The sequence below is a fragment of the Bison bison genome, unplaced genomic scaffold, assembly GCF_000754665.1.
Source record: "Bison bison bison isolate TAMUID 2011002044 unplaced genomic scaffold, Bison_UMD1.0 scf7180017864452, whole genome shotgun sequence".
NCBI lineage: Eukaryota > Metazoa > Chordata > Mammalia > Artiodactyla > Bovidae > Bison > Bison bison.
In genome coordinates this window covers 11,372,349-11,392,002 of record NW_011495014.1, presented here as the reverse complement: position 1 = coordinate 11,392,002, position 19,654 = coordinate 11,372,349, and the positions used below count along the sequence as shown (strand labels likewise).

Below are 19,654 nucleotides of genomic sequence, written 5' to 3'. Positions count from 1 at the left end.
TACAGTCCTGTGGCCACTGCTGAGTTTTCCAAATTTGCTGGCATATTGAGTGCAACACTTTCACAGCATCATCTTTCAGGATTTGGAATAGCTCAACTGGAATTCCATCACCTCCACTAGCTTTGTTCATAGTGATGCTTTCTAAGGCCCACTTGACTTCACATTCCAGGATGTCTGGCTCTAGGTGAGTGATCACCCCATCGTGATTATCTGGGTCATGAAGCTCTTTTTTGTACAGTACTTCTGTGTATTCTTGCCACCTCTTCTTAATATCTTCTGCTTCTGTTAGGTCCATACCATTTCTGTCCTTTATCGAGCCCATCTTTGCATGAAATGTTCCCGTGGTATCTCTAATTTTCTTGAGCAGATCCCTAGTCTTTCCCATTCTGTTGTTTTCCTCTATTTCTTTGCACTGATTGCTGAGGAAGGCTTTATCTCCCCTTGCTATTCTTTGGAACTCTGCATTCAGATGCTTATATCTTTCCTGTTCTCCCTTTTCCCTTCTCTTCTTTTCACAGCTATTTGTAAGGATCCTCAGACAGCCATTTTGCCTTTTTGCATTTCTTTTCCATGGGGATGGTCTTGATCCCTGTCTCCTGTACAAGGTCATAAACCTCTGTCCATCATTCATCAGGCATTCTATCAGATCTAGTCTCTCAAATCTATTTCTCACTTCCACTGTATAATCATAAGGGATTTGATTTAGGTCATACCTGAATGGTCTAGTGGTTTTCCCCACTTTCTTCAATTTAAGTCTGAATTTGACAATAAGGAGTTCATGATCTGAGCCACAGTGCCAAAGAATTAATACTTTTGAATTGTGGTGCTGGAGAAGACTCTTGAGAGTCCCTTGGACAGCAAGGAGATCAAACCAATCAATCTTAAGGGAAATCAACCCTGAATACTCATTGGAAGGACTGATGCGGCAGCTGGAGCTCCAATAGTTAGGCCACCTGATGCGAAGAACTGACTCATTGGAAGAGACCCTGATGATGGAAAACACTGAAAGCAAAAGGAGAAGAGGGTAGCAGAGGATGAGATGGTTTGATGACATCACTGATTCAATGGACATGAACTTGGGCAAACTCCAGGAGATAGTAGGGAACAGGGAGGCCTGATGTGCAGTCCATGGGTCACAAAGAGTTGGAACACAACTTAGCGACTGAACAACATCATCCCCCAAAGACCCCATCTTCATATGCCATCACATATGAGAGTTAGAGCATCAACATATGAATCTGGGGGAAATACACACAATTGACTCCATAGCATAGACAGATAATATTTTTAAAAGTCATCCTCAGAACTGCTACCAGTGATTGTTCCAAAATCCAAATGTGATCAGATCCTTTCCTGTCTAAAATTCCCTAATAGCATAGTTTGGAAGGAGGATCTGAATTGTCCAGCAGAGAAGAAGGAATCCTTACAATGTAGGTTTCAACCACCTCTCCAACTTTATGTCATATCAACTCCCACATGTACCCTAAGCTACAGTTAAAAACTCAATTACCTGCCACGCCCAGCATGTACCACACTCTCCTTACGCCTTCTACCTTTAGACTACATGTTCCCTACACTAGAATATTTCTGCCCCTACATAGTTAGGCTTAGTTCCACTTACTCTTTTCTTTCTTTTTTTTTTTTTAATGCTTTGGTAATTAGTCTTTTTTTAAAATTGTTTTCTCATTTATTGTGGCTGTGCTGGGTCTTCATTGCTATGCAGGCTTTTCTCTAGTTATGGTGGGCATGCTCTTACTGTGATGGCTTCTCTTATTCTGGAGCACAGGTTCTGGGGTATGTGGGCTTCAGTAGTTGTTCCTGGGCTCTAGAGAAAAGGCTCCATAGTTGTGGCCCATGGACTTAGTGGCTCCATGGCATGTGGGATCTTCCCAAATCAGGGACCAAAGCTGTGTCTCCTGCATTGGCGGGTGGATTCTTTACCACTGAGCCACCAAGGAAGCCCCTCTACTTAAAGTGTGTACTTAATAACCTCCTTTAAGTTGGAACCTTCTCTACATTCCTCCTCCCAAAGCTGGTTAGGTGTTCCCCCTCTGGACTCGCTCCATCTTCTGCCCACCCCTGTGACAGACAGCACCTGCCAGCCTGTACTAGAACCGCTAACTTATGTGTCTCCCTTACTAAGCTGGGGAATTCTCCTGAGGCCAGGAATAGCACCTTTGCTTCCTGTGTTACCAACACATATCAGTACAAGGCGTATCACACAGTTGGTATCCGCTCCCCCCAAAAAAAATACACAGATAAAAGCATGAGTCAAATAGACGATAAAAGAGTTTAAGAAAAAGACAATGGAAGCATTTTTTACTTCCGACATTTCACATCCATTTCCCATGGACATATGTCTAGTTAATTAGACATTTGCACAAAGCTTTGGTGATTATCCCAGTCACCAGCAAAAAGGAACACAACATAGAAATCACTCCAGGGTCAAGAGCGAAGAGAGAGGAAAAGAACGAATAGAACTGGCAAACACAGAACACACAGCAGAGTGTTTATCTGTGAAAGCAACTTCACACTGCCCAATGTCACGGGTTCATTTACTACCTTTTAATATTTTTCATAAACGCCAATGAACAACTGGTGGACCCCTCACCAAATAAAACATCTCATTCAGACTTGCAGATGGCAATTCGGGTTATCAACTGATTAAAGCATCCTCCCTAGAAAAACAACTCACTCGAGCCTCCCTCAGCAGAAATGCCAACTTTTAATACAGGAATCAGAGCAGAACTGTGGGTGGTCTTGGGGGAAAGGCTTTATAAACTGTAAAATCCACCGGTGGTCATTACTGTCTGAATTATCCTTGTGAGGTGATGGTCCTTCAGCAGGACAGTGGCTGAATTAAGTGAGAGAAATGACTTGGTGCTCCATCTGACTCATATTTTTTCTCCTCTCAAGAGAAACAAGCTCTAATGATACATTTTCTGATGACCAAACATTAACTCATCCACTGAAATCTCCTCAATGACTAAAAAGTTCCTTGCTTCATAATAAACCAGTAGCCTGAAATGTTAATGTAAATACACACAAGGGAGTCAAATTTTTATATTTTTTTCCTCAAGCCATGACACCCTAAAAAAAAGTCATCTTAAGAGCAGATTTTTTAGACATGACTCTAGAAAAGGGGTTATCCACTACTTGCCCTTCGTAGAGGCAGGGGAAAAAAAGTGCTCTAATATGCTTCTGTCCTGTGGCTGTAATTAAGGTTGAAAAAGGCCTTCAGTTTTCCCCTTGAAGACGTCATCAGATTCGAATGACTCCTGTCTCATCCTCATCTCCCCTCAATGTGCTCTTTTAAAACAGCTTCCATGTCTTTCCACTTCCCCTGGGCAACTAACTCCCTGCTTTCAACTTTTCACCGCTTATTCAAAACGTCTCCTCTCTTGTCTTAAAAATTGCTGATTCCATTTCTTTACTCTCTTTCATCATCATTCCCCTTCCCCAAATCCTAACACTAGATCTTTAATGACTCATGGGAAAGATAATTAAAAAAAAAATTGGCAGTGGTCCATTGTGATAAAATAGAGACTGCGTAACACAAAATAACATCTCCCTTGATTCAAAATAACAAGTATTTATTGAGTGCCCACTGTGTGACCTATAGGAGCTACAAAACAAGATCAGCTTTCAGTGAAGCTGCAAGCTTTGTGCCAGGGGCTGATTCATCTCCACATCCCTCCACTCAGCTCATCAAAGTATCTCATACACAGAGGAGGGCCCCTCTGAAGTCCAGAGAGGTTTGGGCCTCTTCCACTGTGATGCCTTCTGGTATTATATAAAGAAATGCCAAAACTCAGTGACAAAAACTGTGTATGTTTTAAATATTTACAAAACATGCCAGGCAATATTATTGGGCTGGTCTCAAGATAATTACATGGTCCAGTAATGAGACAAAAGTTCAAAGTTGTATGATCCAGGACGCCTTCTTTCAATCCTGTTGGTGTACTTCTGGGCTCTGTCATTCAGAAGTAGTATTAAGACCAATGTGAAGGCCTTGAAAGTGGGCTGCTTGGGCCAAAGAGAACTTCTGTTCACCACCACCACCACCTCCCAAGGGCCCTACATAGCGGCGAGTGGAGGAGTCGTGGAAGAGTCGGGAAACAACTTCAACAGTGAACACAAGGTCTCTATCCTCAGGGAATTTACAAACTAATTTTTTTTTAAAAAAGGACACACTTTCCACCCCCATCCCTCTCCAAATATAACGGAAGAAATGTTGCACCAGAAGACCAGGACTCCATCCTGGATCCATCTTTAATCATGGACAAGTCTTCAACACATTTAAACTTCAGGATTTTTTCTTTCCCCTGTAAAATAGAATATATTAATTTTGGCCATGCCTTCTATACAAAGGTTATCTAAAGGCTCATATAAGATGTGGTGGTATTTTAGTAAACTGCAAAGCACTCCACAAATGAAAGCTACATGGGCCCAATGGTTGAGTATTTAATCACATGCTGCCTTATCATTGCCATTAAAAAAAAAAAAGACAGTTATAAACACACAAATTCAGAATCCGGCATTGTTATGTCCGGCAAACAGTAAGAAAAGGGGAGAAAAGGTGTGTGGTTATGACTTGAAAGTAAAGCAGTCTTATGGGGCCCCAGAGAGCTCTGGCAATTTTTCTGTGAAAATCTGAATACTCCTTGTAATTGTTACTCCTTGTTGAAATAACTTCCATGAGTAACCACAGAGATGACTACTCCTCAAACAAACCCAGATTTACTCCCTAACACCCCATACTATGCCAGGCTTCTTCTGCAGTTAGAACTTCTAGAGTCATTTGTGCGATTAAGTCTCCTCCCTCTCAACCCCTCTAATCTCATTTCCTGGCTCATGCTAAGCTTACATAAACAGGACTAGCCTAAATTACCAAAACAAACTGCCCTGGAGAACCCTTATCTGTTTGGGTCACAGGACTACCCTTCCCTTCCCTTCCCCCAAGTGGGTGAAAAAGACACTCCCCTGGGCATCCCACCCACTCCTCCGCTTTCCAGACTCAGGGTCCCTCTCTCGGCACACATCCCATGGACCTGTGGCGGATCACTCTCTCAGCCCTTCTCCCCAGGCAGGTTGCTTCCCCACCTTGAACTTCATGCCTGGACCTACACAGGCTCTCACTGGAATCCAGCTCAGCCTTTTCTCCTGAGCTATGAAGGCTCTTCTGACAGCTCCCCCTGGATGTCCCAGAGAAGCTCAGGCAGGACTAGCCGAGTTGAGCCTGGCCCCATCCAGCACTCCCCGCACCCCCCATTCTGCTCTGCTTTCACCGTCTATCCACTCCTGCCGTAACCTGAGACTCTCCTCCTCCTACCTCACCAGGATCAGATCAGTGACTCGCCCACCTCAGCAGCCCTGAAATCACCACCATCCTCTCCAGCCACATCTGTCGCCAGTTCTTAACCAGACTGCTGTTCCCTCTGGCTCCACGTAAGTGTTCTGCAAAGTGAGACATGTTTGACTGGTGGTCCCCCCAACATAATGCTCCATGGGTCTTCATTTTGTCACTTTTCAATAGTTAATGTTTCTCCTATTACATAGCAAAACCTTAAGGTGCACATCGAGACTGCATTTCCACAAGTATAGTTGTTTTGAACAAACGATCATGCTCCTTAAAATAATGTGGGGAACCTTTAAAAATTCTGGGTACATCCCAGACCAATTAAATCACAACCTTGGCGGGGGGTGGGGGTGGGGGTGGGGGTTGGAGCATCAGGTTTGGAAATTCCAATGTGCAGATGAATTTGGGAACGACTCTATTAGAATGAGCCTGAGAGACAAGTATTTCAGGGAAAAGGCTTGAGACCATTTTTAAAAAATGAGTTAGTCAAAGGTATGGTAAACAGATAGGAAGGGTGCTCAACTCTCCTGGTTTGTCCAGGGCTCTAGCACTGAAGATCCTGGCATAGCTCTTCATCACAGGCAAATCAGGACAGTGGGTGACCCTACTCATCAGATGAGGCAGTGTCTGAAATTTGGGAATGAGTGCTAGTCTTTCCCAAAATGTGTTCAGCAAAGTACTATCCCCTCTCCCTGGGGTGTGAACAGCTGTGCAGCCATAAAGGGTTCCACTGTGGAATAAACTGGAAAGACTCCAGGGATATCCCAGGATAGATGATTAAGTTTATGGTTTTCCTCATTGCCAGCTTCCCAAAACTTCCAACATACTCTAGTCACTTACACTGTCTGACAGAAGGACATAGCCTGCATTTCTCAAGCTCATATGAGAGCCTTTGTTGGGGAGCACTGTATGAGGATTCAAGAAACTTTTTGTTAAATGTTGCCTCGCTTGTACTTCCAGGAAATTCTGGGAAAAAGTAAATCTCATGATGTCATTTCTTTCATGATCAACCTCCTGTTTAGGGAAAGAAAAAAAAAAAGCCCAGGGGACTTCCTTGATGGTCCAGTGATTGAGGCTCTCCATTTACACTGTAGGAGGCATAGGTTCGACCCCTGGTTGGGAAACTAAGATCTCACATGCTGCAAGGTTCGGTCAAAACGTTAAAAAAAAAAAAAAAAAGTCTGTCTCCTTTTCTAGGTCTCCCATCTTTTATCCCTTTCTGTGTTCTATTGTTTTACAAATTTTTAGAAGCATTCAAATCACCTGGAGATAGTGCTGCAAGGCTGATTCTGATTCAGTAGTACTGGGGTGGGCCTGAGACTGCAATTTTAGTGATACTAACTCCCAAATGATGCCACTACTACTAATCTGACTCGTTGGATGGCATCACCAACTCGATGGATATGAGCTTGAGCAAGCTCCGGGAGTTGGTGATGGACAGGGAAGTCTGGCGTGCTGTAGTTCATGGGGTCACAAAGAGTCAGAAACGACTGAACTAAACTGAACTGCTAATCCAAGGACCACACTTAAGCAGTAGGGCTCTGGTCACTCTCAGCTCTAAAGGATGTTGTCTTTCCTACAAGCCTCTGTGCCTCAAAAGCCCTTTTCCCACCTGATGCCTTCCCACCCATCTTTTAAGATGCTTGAGAACATCACTGTCCTGAGAAGATGACTGTGCTGCCCTTTCAAACAGAACCACACATCCCAACTTTATGCTTATAGCTCCATTCTGGTGCTACACTGTTATGGCTTGACCATTTTTCTGTCTCTCCCAAGCTAAGCTCTCTAACAGCCTGTCTGTCTCTACATGCTCAGCGCCTGGCACAAAGTAGCTAGTCAACAAATCTATGTAGAAAGAAGGAGTGGCTATACAATAAAAGAGATGCATGATCTTGGTCCAGGGAAGACTTTTTAAAAATAAGGTTGTTAGCAGAATCAAATTTTAGGCTTCAAGTTTTGTGGTTGAGGATCTTCAGCAGGAGAAACAAGCAGAATTTATGCTATCATTGCAGAGTCAAATCACAATGGATTATCATCACCTTTTTGTTATAGGATACAAAACAATAAAATTCCCAATTTTCTTGAAACGAAATCCAGAAAATCTTCTGATTAACATTTAACAGACTAAAATCACTAGGCATCATGGGAAATGAAACAGCACTGACTTCTACATGTGCATTCATCCACTTTATGGAGAATCCTTTCGACAATTCTAAGTTTAAACAAACCTTTGTAAAAAGATTACTCCAGCAGGTTTAATGCAGTCACAGCTGTCAAAATCATGGGCAATGTATCACACTTAAGAGAGCATTTGAAAATGTGTCAATAATTATAATTAGACACTTGTACCAGATCTAATATACTTTCAATACCTTTTTACTTTAACTGATATGAAATTAAAACCAGTAACTTAAGACTGCAACTCTCAGATCATAATTTAATTCTAAAGTAGATATAAAACCTGTCACACTACCGAGATGGAGTACATTTTACTCAAGAGGAGAAAAGGCCACAGTATTGTAATATATCATTTTAGGTAAGGTGACCACCTTTAACACGCAAAGGGTAAAATATATTATCGAGGTGCAAAATCTTCCATTATTTACTTTACCCGTCTGCATCTAAAAATTTCCTCTTCAAAATTATGCACGACCCACACAGCCCAGAGATAATAATTCTTAACATTCCGGTTTATTTCCTACTAGCCTTTTTTTTTCTATGTCCATCGAGTATACAACTACAAACCTGAATTGTACTATGCTTTATGTTTATGGAATTGTACATAATTTGTGTGTATGGAATTACACTGTTTTATAGTGTCCTGCTTTTTCTACTCAATGTTGTTTTGTATAACCTCCATGGCCAATCTATTCCAAAATTTTCTTCATGCCTACAATGCATAAGGCAATACACTGTACTAGGGACAGGATACATGAACACAGGGATTATCAGACAGACACAGTTCCTGCTCTTGGTATTTAACTACAGATATACTGATTATGTATACACGATATATATGCTGTGCATTACATATGCATACATACATATGTATATGTATACATACATATATTATATATATAGTAGTACATGCAAGATACAGAAAAGAGAGCACTAACTACATGGAATAGCCAAGAAAAGTCTCTGAGAGGGTAGCTTTTAAGGTGAGATCTGTCCCTGGAAATTCACCTAATATTTTGTGATTATACATAATTTCCATGTTATTCATAATGTGTGTGTATGCATACACACATATATAGTTTTTGTGCATATATACCTAACCTTTATAGGTTACTGTAGAACATTTAGATTCTTTTTTTTTTTTTTTTTTTTTACTATTTTACAGAGACTTGAATAAATTTGTATACTCAAAGAGCTTTAGTAAGAGTTGTTTTTTTTTTGATGAGTAACCAGGGGCTCAAAATCTTTTCCAGAATAATTACATTTATATTAGCAGCCCAAAATTTCCAAGTCTTTCAAGTGAAATAATCCAAGCATGTTGCTTAATTTTAGGGAAGCCAATTCCAAAAAACTACTGAAGTACAGGGAATAAACATGAATTTTATATTACATTTTATTTACTTGGTTTTGAATTTTTAAGTACATCTAATTTGGTAACCACCAAGAAATCCAATCATCTTATTAAACTATACCAGCTAAATATCTCAAATTTTTAAACAATCCCCTCTTTTACTTTCTTCATACTATAAAATACTTTGAAAGAGTTAAAGCAGTCCGCTCTGGCCTGTTCCATAAAATTTTTCTGTTTCTTAAAGATTGTCTATCATAGACCCATTGCTTTTTTAAAAATGCTATTACAAAAATAAAACATTTTTCCCTAAGTCTAAAAATCCATTGCCTCTATTCTTGATCAATAATAAAAAGCTGACTATATGAGTTTCTTTGTCACTAAAGGCCTACTTATCACTCACCGTATTTCAGAGAGAAAGAGAGAGAGAGAACCAACCACGTAAGCTCTGCTTTTAACATAAAGCACAAACCAGACACAGTGCTTTAAAACAATCAAAGTAAAGCTGTGGTTAGTAAGGCTCCCAAAGCCCAGGATTCTTTACAGACTCAAAATTATATAGGGGGAAAAAGTCATCAGGCTCCATTTACTGGAACAGCCAAAACAGAAGACAACTGGAAGAGAATCAGCAAATTATTAAACTCCAGAAATAGCTGAGTCTGTGCCCTTCCTGATAGATGAGGAGAGAAAAATGCCACAAAGAAAAAGGTTGATACAGTGACTTTTGGGAACCACATCACTGGTTTACACCAGAGAACAGACTAGTGCTCCGAGTCTTATGGGTTACTTTCTCATTTCCACCATGCCATTGTGCTTCAACCTAAACTGTAAATTCAAATGTAAATATCCTTTAATTGAGCAACTCCAATTCTAGATACTGACCCCCAGATATACAGGAGATAGGGCTTCCCAGGGGGCTCTAGAGGTAAAGAACCCACCTGTCAAAGCAGGAGACATACATGACATGGGTTCGATCCCTGGGTGGGGAAGATCCCCTGGAGGAGGGCATGGCAATCCACTGCAGAATTCTTGCCTGGAGAATGCCACGGATAGAGGAGCCTGGTGGAGTACAGTCCATAGGGACACAAAGAATCGGACGCGACCGACGCCACTTAGCACAACACACACAGAGCACATCCAAGAGATAGACAGATGGATCTGAGTTACATGGTTTCAGATCTACATATCCATCTATATATAAATCAATATGTAGATATAGTAGTAAATGTAAAGATAGTCACTGCAACATTGTAACACATAATGTTACCTAAAATAACAAGTGAAAGACTGGCTGAATGCATTATGATACAGCCACACAATGAAGTACCTTTCAAAAGAATGAGGAGACTGGATGGTACCGATAGCAGAACATTGCCAAGGTAAGTTAAAGGAAAAAAGTCAGGTATAGAATTGAAATGTGCACAATATGAAACACTTATGATATAGGAAAAACACATCAGTTTGTAAATGTAGAGACTATCACTGGAAGGATACACAGTTAGTTTTAATCATGGTTTTTCTCCAGAAAGGGAAAGCAGAAGGCTGAAGAACAAGGTACCTTCCACTGTATGTCCTTCCCGTACTTCAAGTCTTGCCATGAGCACATGTACCATAACACAAAATTGGTTTCTAAAACATGAAATACTATAATGAATAAAAATGATTTGGGGGGTGGCCAGGACCCAGGATTGAACCTGTGTCCCTTGCAGTGGAAGCACAGAGTCTTAACCACTGGACTGGCAGGGAAGAAAAATTTATTTTTGAGGTTCTGGTGGGACACCAGAAAAAAAAACTGTAAGAACGCATATTAACATGTACATGTAATGAAATAAATCTATGTGTGTATTAGAAATAAAACTCCAATTTGAGAAAAAATAAATAAAGAGTAAGATGGCCCAAAATGGAGACTGAAATATCCAAGACAAAAATCTTTCTGAGAATAAAAGAAAGGCTCTCCTGGAAGATTTCCATGTTCAATACCCACACCTGAAAAAGATCACTCAACCTACGCTTAGAATGTCCTAGAACAATGTAACTTTTAAGGATTAAAAGGGAACCAGGGGAGAAGGAGAGTAGCTGAGGTGGATGTATCTGATTAAGTAACAATGAGTTGGAGGGAATCCTAAACAAACAAGCCAAGATAAGGTGAAAAAACTCCTCTGAATTTGAAAAGGACATTCCATTCTAAACTGGATAAAGGCAAGAATAAATCCCAAACTGAACCATTCTCTTTTGACTTTTTCCCCCAATCTCAGGTCATCGGTGATATAATTAAAAAAAATAAAAAAAATCATTGCTTGAATTCTTTTCAGCTAAATAAGGCTTAGTAAAATAGGCATAAACGTAAGTTAAAGGTGTCACTAATCAAAAAGTATATCTGCCTTTGATTCTATGAGCAGATGTTCATCAGTTCCCATGTCCAAAAGCTGAAGACTGTTATTGTAGTCCCTTGTTCAGATAAACATTTGGTTTATTTGCAAGACAGGGTGCACTTGACCCAAAAAAAAAGTCAATAAGAGACTTTGAACTGTTTGTAGCTTCTTCATTTATCATTCAGATCTTAGCCCATGTTTTCCCATTTCCAAAAGGCACTTCCATCGTTTCCCACAGCTTCAAGTCCTTATTTCCAAGGTTCCAGTATAGTATTTCCAACTCCTCACTAGACTCAAACAAGCCCTCTTCTGTATCCATGTCCCACCAGAACCTCAATGTCAATACCACTCCCCATCTCAAATCAGGTCCTTACTAACCTTCTGCTTTAAGATCAACACCATTCTCCTAGTCACTGGTATTCCAAAAGTTAGATACACTTGCCCACTACCCATCCCTCCCTCTCTTCACGAAAATGATTTAATTAATCTATGGCTTCTCCAGCCCAAAGTCAAAACCATAATTCTACTTTCATTTCTTCTTAGATTCTGGCCATCTACCCTCATCACTAGACTGATCACCAACAGAAGGCTATATGACAGGGGTCTCACACTCATGCCTACAGGGACAATGCAGTTAGCATATAGCAGTAAGGCTGGTTAGGAGTCTGAAGAAATAAACAATAAATAGCAACTGAGGCTGGGCCTCAGTACCTGGGAGAAAAACAGGATGAGCCAGGACTCTGGCGAACATAGCACATCCCCTCAGACAGACACGATCACAGGTTTCCTGCAGGAATAGAGGCCTGCTGCTGCCAGAGCTCGCAATTCCGCAGGAGTAGGTGGAAATTTGGACTTTTTTGTGCGAAATTTCCCCCTATTTAAATGTTGGCAACCATTTGAAAAAAATGTTTTGAATGCAATATCAAGCAGGACAAAACTGCAAGGTGGATTCAGCCCAGAAACCCTCAGTTTTCAAGCCATGCTCTACAGCATGACGACATGGGGATGCATAGCCTGGATTAAAGCTCAGACGTGGGAACTCAGACTTCTTCCGTCACCCCTCTAAGTCTCAGTTTCTCTTTCTGTAGAATGAGGATAATAAGATGAACTAACCGCATGGAGTTGTGTGATCCTTGAATGAGAGAATGCAAATAAAGAGCCTGATCAGGGCCTCCTTCACAGCTACTATTATGTTATTGATGCTCTCTAAAAATTAAGTCTAAAACCTTCAGCCTGGCATTCAAAGTAAACCATAATTTGACTCTCAGTCTAAATTTTCTTTTAAAGTGCTGACCTTCAGGTACTCCAGTCACATTGCAAACAGCTTTTTAACTTTATTAATTTCCATATTTGCTTAGCCAAAAAAAAAAAAAGTGGGAGAGGGGCAGGGTATGCAATATAATCATTTAAATAACACTGGCCATTCTACTCAGGACACTTTGGCCCTGAAATTAGTGCAAACTGGAAGAAAAGAGTCTGCTGTTCCTTTGCAATGTCTCAGGTCTTAATGCCTCTCCAAGAAGCTATACCTCAAGGCACTGAGTCTGATTCCAGTGATTAAAAATATGTACACTTCTGTGTTTTCCAACTAGGCTCTTAAACAAAAGCCAGCTACCTCATATTTACTTACCCCATTCTCTGCTTTGGGAATGTTGCCTGTTCCATAACCTACACGTATACATAAGAGATACCTCTCCAAATGACAGCATCAAAATGGTACCTCTTTCCAAGGCTACTTCCTCAAAGGAGTTGGTCTATCCTTATCCCTCTGTATCTTGTGACCAAAATACTTGGGAGTTCTGCCCTTTATAGTTACATGTGCAATTCTTCAAACCTTTACTCATGTGCCCCTTGAGATCAACTTGGCTTTTTACTGAACCTGATAAATGTTTAATAAATGAAGAACAAAGAAGGGGGAAAAGACGAAGTGGCAGCAGCAGCAAGGCAAGGAAATGTTAATGATAAGGACAATGACAACAACGATGGTTGCTACCATGGGATTTATGCTCTTACTTACATCTTTTAATGCAAAGAGCTGTCCCCTATTAATCCCGTGTTGCATTCTGAACAATAAATGTACAGGGTCACCTTCCCCACCTCTCTCTCATCCTTTTGGGGCATGTTACCTGCTGTCCCCTTATTACTGAAAAGTCACCTTTTCATTCAAATATAATCTAAATAAACAGGGAGCTAAATGGCTCCTGCCACCAGTTTAAATCAATTAGCCCCACCTTTGATGTTGGTTGGGATCAAGATAATGATGCACTCTTGAAGCTGGTCCAAAATCCATAGTAGTCACTTTAACCTGATCTGGAAAAACAATCAAAGACCCCTACACAGAGAAAAGAACAACAGGGTCGGGGTCGGGGGGGGAAGGTGGGGGAGCAAAGGGGTGTGGGTCATCTGTAGAATGACTAAGGCTCATACAAGAAGAAAAACAAAATTCTCACCCAGATTAGCAAATATTCAATAAACGAATTACGGCTGATTTTCACAATACCTAGAACAGGTTTTTTCAAGCTGCTGGTTAGAACCCATTAGCAAGTTGTGAAATCAGTTTACTAGATAGAGATCAGAATATTTTGTAACAAAAATTGAATTAGAAATTAGAAGGCACTGCAACATTGTTCTGTAAAATGTGTAATTCAGCATTATCTTTAATATGCACGTGTATGCGCGTGTATGTACTTGGTCAGGATGTAAAATGAAATACCAAGAGTCAAAAATGTTTTTCAAACATTGAAATAGAACGTGCGTGTTTATATAATCTCTGGGGACTAAGATTTTCCATTTTTTACTAGGCCATACTCATAAAATAAGAGAATGTCTGTTCTTGAAACATGTTGTGCACAACAGTTCAGTTCTTCAGGTTCAAAAAAGCATATTAAAAATTATCATTTGGCATATTTTTCCCTTACCATTTCCTATTCCCAGAAAGGAAGGTAAAGGTCACTTTAGAAAACCACCTTCACTTTTTCTTCCCTCCATATATTTCTTAGGCTGGTTGTTTAATTTATTCAGTAGTCTGTATTTTTTAAGACTGATGCAAATTATCAACACATTTATTGAGCAACTATATGCATACAAAGCATTCTGTTAGGAAATGTGTGAGAAAGATGACATGACAGTATTTATTTTTTTATATTAATTTATTTTAATTGGAGGCTAATTACTTTACAATATTGTAGTGGTCCCTCCATGTATTTCTATCTTGTTTAAGTTCCTGACATCAATTACAAGCTCAAAAGCTCTAGCTCTCTTAGTGATATTTGCCTATAAGCATTAAACTATCACTTAAAGAGAGTGAGCAAGCACAGTCAATTTTCACCCAGAGTGTAACATCACTCATCAGTCTTCAGTAGTGAAGATTCAGAATTTGGTTTAAGATACCTCCTCAGCCTATCTCCTCTAGACCAGAAATAGTTTTGCTCAACTTCTTCTTACGTTTTCCTCAGTCCCTGCTCTCCAAACTCCAAGTATCACCCTACATCTAACATTTAGCTTTGTCCAAGATCACCCCTCTCTTCCTTTATCCCCTCTGCACATTTCTCATCAAACTCAAGGTTACTTTTTAGTTCAGTCAATAATTCTTCCATAACTACCTAAAAAAAAAAAAAAGAAACAAAAACTACAGCAGTCTTATTTTCAATGGTCTCAATACTGCATGGTGACCACCAAGGCCTATCTGGCTTTCACAAATGAGCAAGGCACCCTGCCATCAAGCATTTAAGTGGAAAAGGTCTACATGGGATACCCACTCAAAGCAGCCCTTAAAAACCTACTGAAAGAGGAGTTTACTTTGGATTCCATCCATTTACCCAAGAGGTCATCCACTATCCACCTCTCACATGAGTACTGCCTGCCACACTATTTTCACTGTCCACTGTTTGAGAACAAATGCAACAGGAGAAAGTCAGTGTCAAGGAGTCAATTCACCAATGTTGAGCACCAGCCCAACTCCCCACTGCCCCACACATACACAGTACTTCAGGAGTCCTAGCTCTGCAGGGTAGGAAAAATAAGTTGAGATATTCTTCCCCTCAAAAGAAGTGTCATCCTGAAACTCAAAAATATATTGAAAAGAATAGATGTCTTTTGAGATCACTAAGTACAAGTTATAATACCATAAATAAAGGGATATAAACAATAGTTCCTTCTACTTAAGAGTGTCTTTTGTCCCCAGCTCCCAAACTCACATTTAAGGACCTGTGTCTGGCATCATCATCTCTTGAGACCACCTCCCTGATTGTCCAGAGTACTGGGTTATTTTGCCCTTCATGAATGAACCATCCATTCATTCTCTTAGCAATTAAAAAATGATTTACTGACTGTGTGGTCTGGGCCAGGTATTATCTAAGGTGCAAGAGATACACAAAAGATGAATAAGACACATGGAGCCCATTAAGAGGATTTGAAAAGTTTTCAGTGACAGAAACTGAATTCTTTAGAATTTTAAAAATAGAGAAATGAATAACCTCAAGTCCTTGCTCCCAAAGAGATCAGTCAAATGCCAGCAGGAGTACTGAAGATGGCCAAACACTAGAAGAATGTCAGAAGGTAAAATCCAGGAAGCACATGCTTGCAATGAAAGCACTCTGAGCCCTAAAGGATTTGGTTCTCCCCAAAAGTGTGGAAAAGGACAAAACAGCCAAGACTTAGCCTTATGATCAGAGAGCTGAACTCCTACAAACCCATCAGGACATCTGTGCTAAATAGGTCCCTCTGACCTAGTCCATCCTCCAAAACACAAACTTCAACTGCTGCATGAACTTCCACAAAATCTGGAAAGGCTAAAATTTAAAGTCACTTTCCCAGTCACAGAAATAAAGGTCAAATACCCAGAGCAAACAGTGAAGCAACTCCAATGGGCAAATTGGAATGTTGGTCAGAGACTCAAACCCAAAAATCAAACAACCGAGTAGTGGTGGCTCTGGAAAACAAAGCTCTCATGATCACAGAAGAGTCTTTAGACACATAAACAAGCCCAGATTTCCAGAGACACACAGAAGAGCACAAGAACATTGATCAGTCGTGCAGCTGGTTTGAGTATTGGGGTAGAGGGAAATACATTCATTTCAACTTCAAAAAGGAAGCTGCTGGGCCTCTTAATAATTTTGTGAGCATAAGTTCAAGTAAAACTACCTTCTATCTGAACCAAACGCTGTGATGTGCCAGTCATGCCCACGTGAGGAAGCTCTTCCATAAGTGGTCTTCCCAATAGACAAATCCTGGTTTAGAACTTCTGATTCTTCAACTAGCATGGCAAGCTAGGGCACTCTATGGCTAAGGACTAAAAGAGAAGAGGTAAATCTTCCATTTGGTTCTTCTAAGAGCTGGAGTTGGCTGCAGAAAGAAACAGCAAGTTTTCACTCCAAGAGATCAAAGAAGGCATTTTGTACCAGGAAACCCAATTCAATCCTCATTTCCAGGAATAAAGCCACAGTGCCCAATATTTGCTTGGGAAAATAAAACAGGAGACTATATGGCCTCCAATTAAAATCTCTTGACAGCTTTATTTCCCAGCCTCACCAGTTTAAGGCTGTGAACATTTTAGCCAGGCACTGATTTAACTTAAATACCAACTCCCCAGTCTGAATGGTCACACTTACCACCGGGTTAAAAAAATGAAAGCGTTTTAACACTTCATGACAGTATTCTTTGCCCCGTCCTGAGCACGAGATGTATAAGACAAGGTGATACTGAGAAGTGCCAGCCTCAGCCCAGCCCATCTCTCCCATGACCGCAGTCAGGAGAAACCGCTCAGCAGCCTGTGCTATTCTTTTAGTCACGATACTGGAAATGAGTGGAAGCAGGAGAAAATGGGCAGGGGGTGGGCAGAGGGGCTCACCTCCATCTTACTTGGGTATGACAACAATCTTATTTGGGTATGCTTTAAAATTATCAGTTGAGTTCTCGTCAATCAGCCAACAGTTCTTGTGTGCCTACTTCACAGGCACCAAGCTAAGTCTATATAGTGCAGGGAAATATTCCCCAAGTAATCATTATGTTAATAGTTATGTGTTTAATTTTCTTAATCTTTTTACAAAAAAGTATATATCCTGTATGTAGGTTATAAAGTCTAAAAATAAAATCAGCACCCATGAACCCATCACTCAATCAAAAACCAGAATATCAACCAACACTGTATCTCATCTACCTACCTCCTCCACCCCACCCATATCCCCAGGTGCCTGCAGCGCACGCGCACACACACACACACACACACCCCCCACACGCGCGCGTGCACACACACCCCACACACCCAGGAATTCATTATCCAGAACATGAGTTTCAATCTAAGTGTCAATGCATCTTTAGGATTATCTCCTAATCATTATAAGTGAGTTGGCTTTCCAAATACAGCAGTGATATACTGTTTCTTCTTAAAAAGCGGTGTCTTTAAGGCTTTTTTTTTTTTAGGTAAACTGCTGCTTTAGAGAGAAATACTAACAGACTAAGCGAGACAGACTTAATTATGGTAAACTCATGACGACAGTGTACAAATGAATTAAATTTGGCAAACACTGGCAAAAACAGCCGAGAACATGGGTTCCAGCATCCCACAAACTCCTGGTTCAAATCCTTACTCCACCCTTGATGAGCTCTACAGCTTAGGGCAACTCAAGTTTTGCCAAGCCACAATTCTTTATTGTAACGGAATAGAATAATAATAATAAAACATATGGTTGTTGTGAAAATATAATGAAAAAGTGTGTGTAAAGATCTGAGCACACTGCCTGGCACACATCCAGTCCCCTCCTCCCCAAATCATCATATCTGTCATTAAATTCACTCAAAACATATCAAAGGATTTTGCCACCACCAATAGTTTATATTTCCCTAATTTCTAACATGTAAAAATAAATCAAGAGGCAGGGATCCAACAGCAGAACAGTCACAGAGGACAATTCCTAGCCCCAGCTCGTTTGCCTAAAATTATAGTATACCCTCATTGATTCCATCTCCACCCTGTGACCTTGAATAGCAGGATCATTTTTCAAATCCACTTCTGCCCTGGCCCTTCCTCCCAGAGAAGGCTGGACTACTCAATCCAATCTTACCTAGAAGCCTATTACAATCATCACAGGACTAGTTCTGTGTAATCTAGAGTAAACTAGGCATAGTCTCTCTTTACCGATTCAGTCACTGTTTTCCATTCCACGGACAGGTGCACAAATTTGGCAAATCACTACTTAGAAAAACAATCAGTACTATTAACAGAATTAAATTCCTCACACCTGAAGTTAATTCGTCATATTCTGGAACACGGCATACTCCTCCATCTTTACCCTCCATCATCCTTAGTATCCTTTTAAGTTACTCAGAGGTAACAAGAAACTTATTCGTATTCAAATGATCACTCTGTTCCAGGGTACAAAAGCTGTAAAACTACTACCTATATCAAGTTTTATCTAAAACTACTCTCTCCACTTCAAGTAAATCTCATCCATACTGAAGAGAATGAACCCATCCTGGCCTTTGTTTTTTCATCTGTCCAGAATTTATTTCAACATCATTAACCACCTTTGAGTATCTTCACAAGGGCTGATGGTAGAAATGTGATTATCCAACACACAATTCCATCAACCTAAGGACTACGCATCTCAGCCTCAAAAGACTTCTGTTTTTTAATTCCAGTATAGAAAAGAAAAACAACTGAATCACGAAAAAAAAGTGGTTTGGTCTCAGAAGCCAGGTGATCCAAATCCTATCTAGGCCTAAGATAACTCCCGAACGACCCCTGTGTCCCCATCAGTAAAATGGGGAAGATCCCATGTTTCACACTCAAGCATACTGTAAAACTGGAGGGCGAGGCCAGTGTCTGAGGTCAGCACAAGTCTAGCGTCTGCTGGCTGCCAGAGCCCGGGCCCCCAGCCAGCCACCCACCTCCAGAGACAAGTGCCAGGACATACTATAGTGTTTCCATTTAAGGCCCGCCACTTGGATCAGCCCATCTCTTGAAATTTCTTACCACCACCTTTCCAGGAAGAATTTTTTGGGGGGAAAGGGGAGGTGGTGTCTATTTTTTGCCACCGACTTTCCTTGGGCTGTCAGAGCAGTCTGCATCTCTGGAACAGGATTCTTTAAAACCACTGGGCTAGTCTGTGTTTAAATGCCAGGCCTCTTTTCAAAAATATACAAAATGCGGATGAGATCAGTCCCTTCTCTCACGATCTACCATCACACACACTTCAAAAAAGAAAGAAAGCCCAATGAAATTAACAAATCCATTGAATTACTTTCCTACCTCTCTGCCAAAGCCACAGTAAACTCAACTTTTTAACCAAGACTTTTCTTCTGCTACTAAGTGGAATGTTTTCTTCCCTAAGGAGCTTCTTCTACAGCTTCTCTCCCATGCAAGGAGCGTTCAAAACTCCAGAGGGAAAAAAGGCGGGG

At 40.6% G+C, this 19,654-nt stretch overlaps 1 protein-coding gene across 1 annotated transcript in view; it reads right to left on the bottom strand.

Moving 5' to 3' along the window:
• The window catches only part of ACVR1 (activin A receptor, type I), a 131,262-nt gene that overhangs the window by 110,845 nt on the left and 763 nt on the right, over positions 1-19,654 (bottom strand). The gene's annotated exons all lie outside the window — the stretch shown is intronic.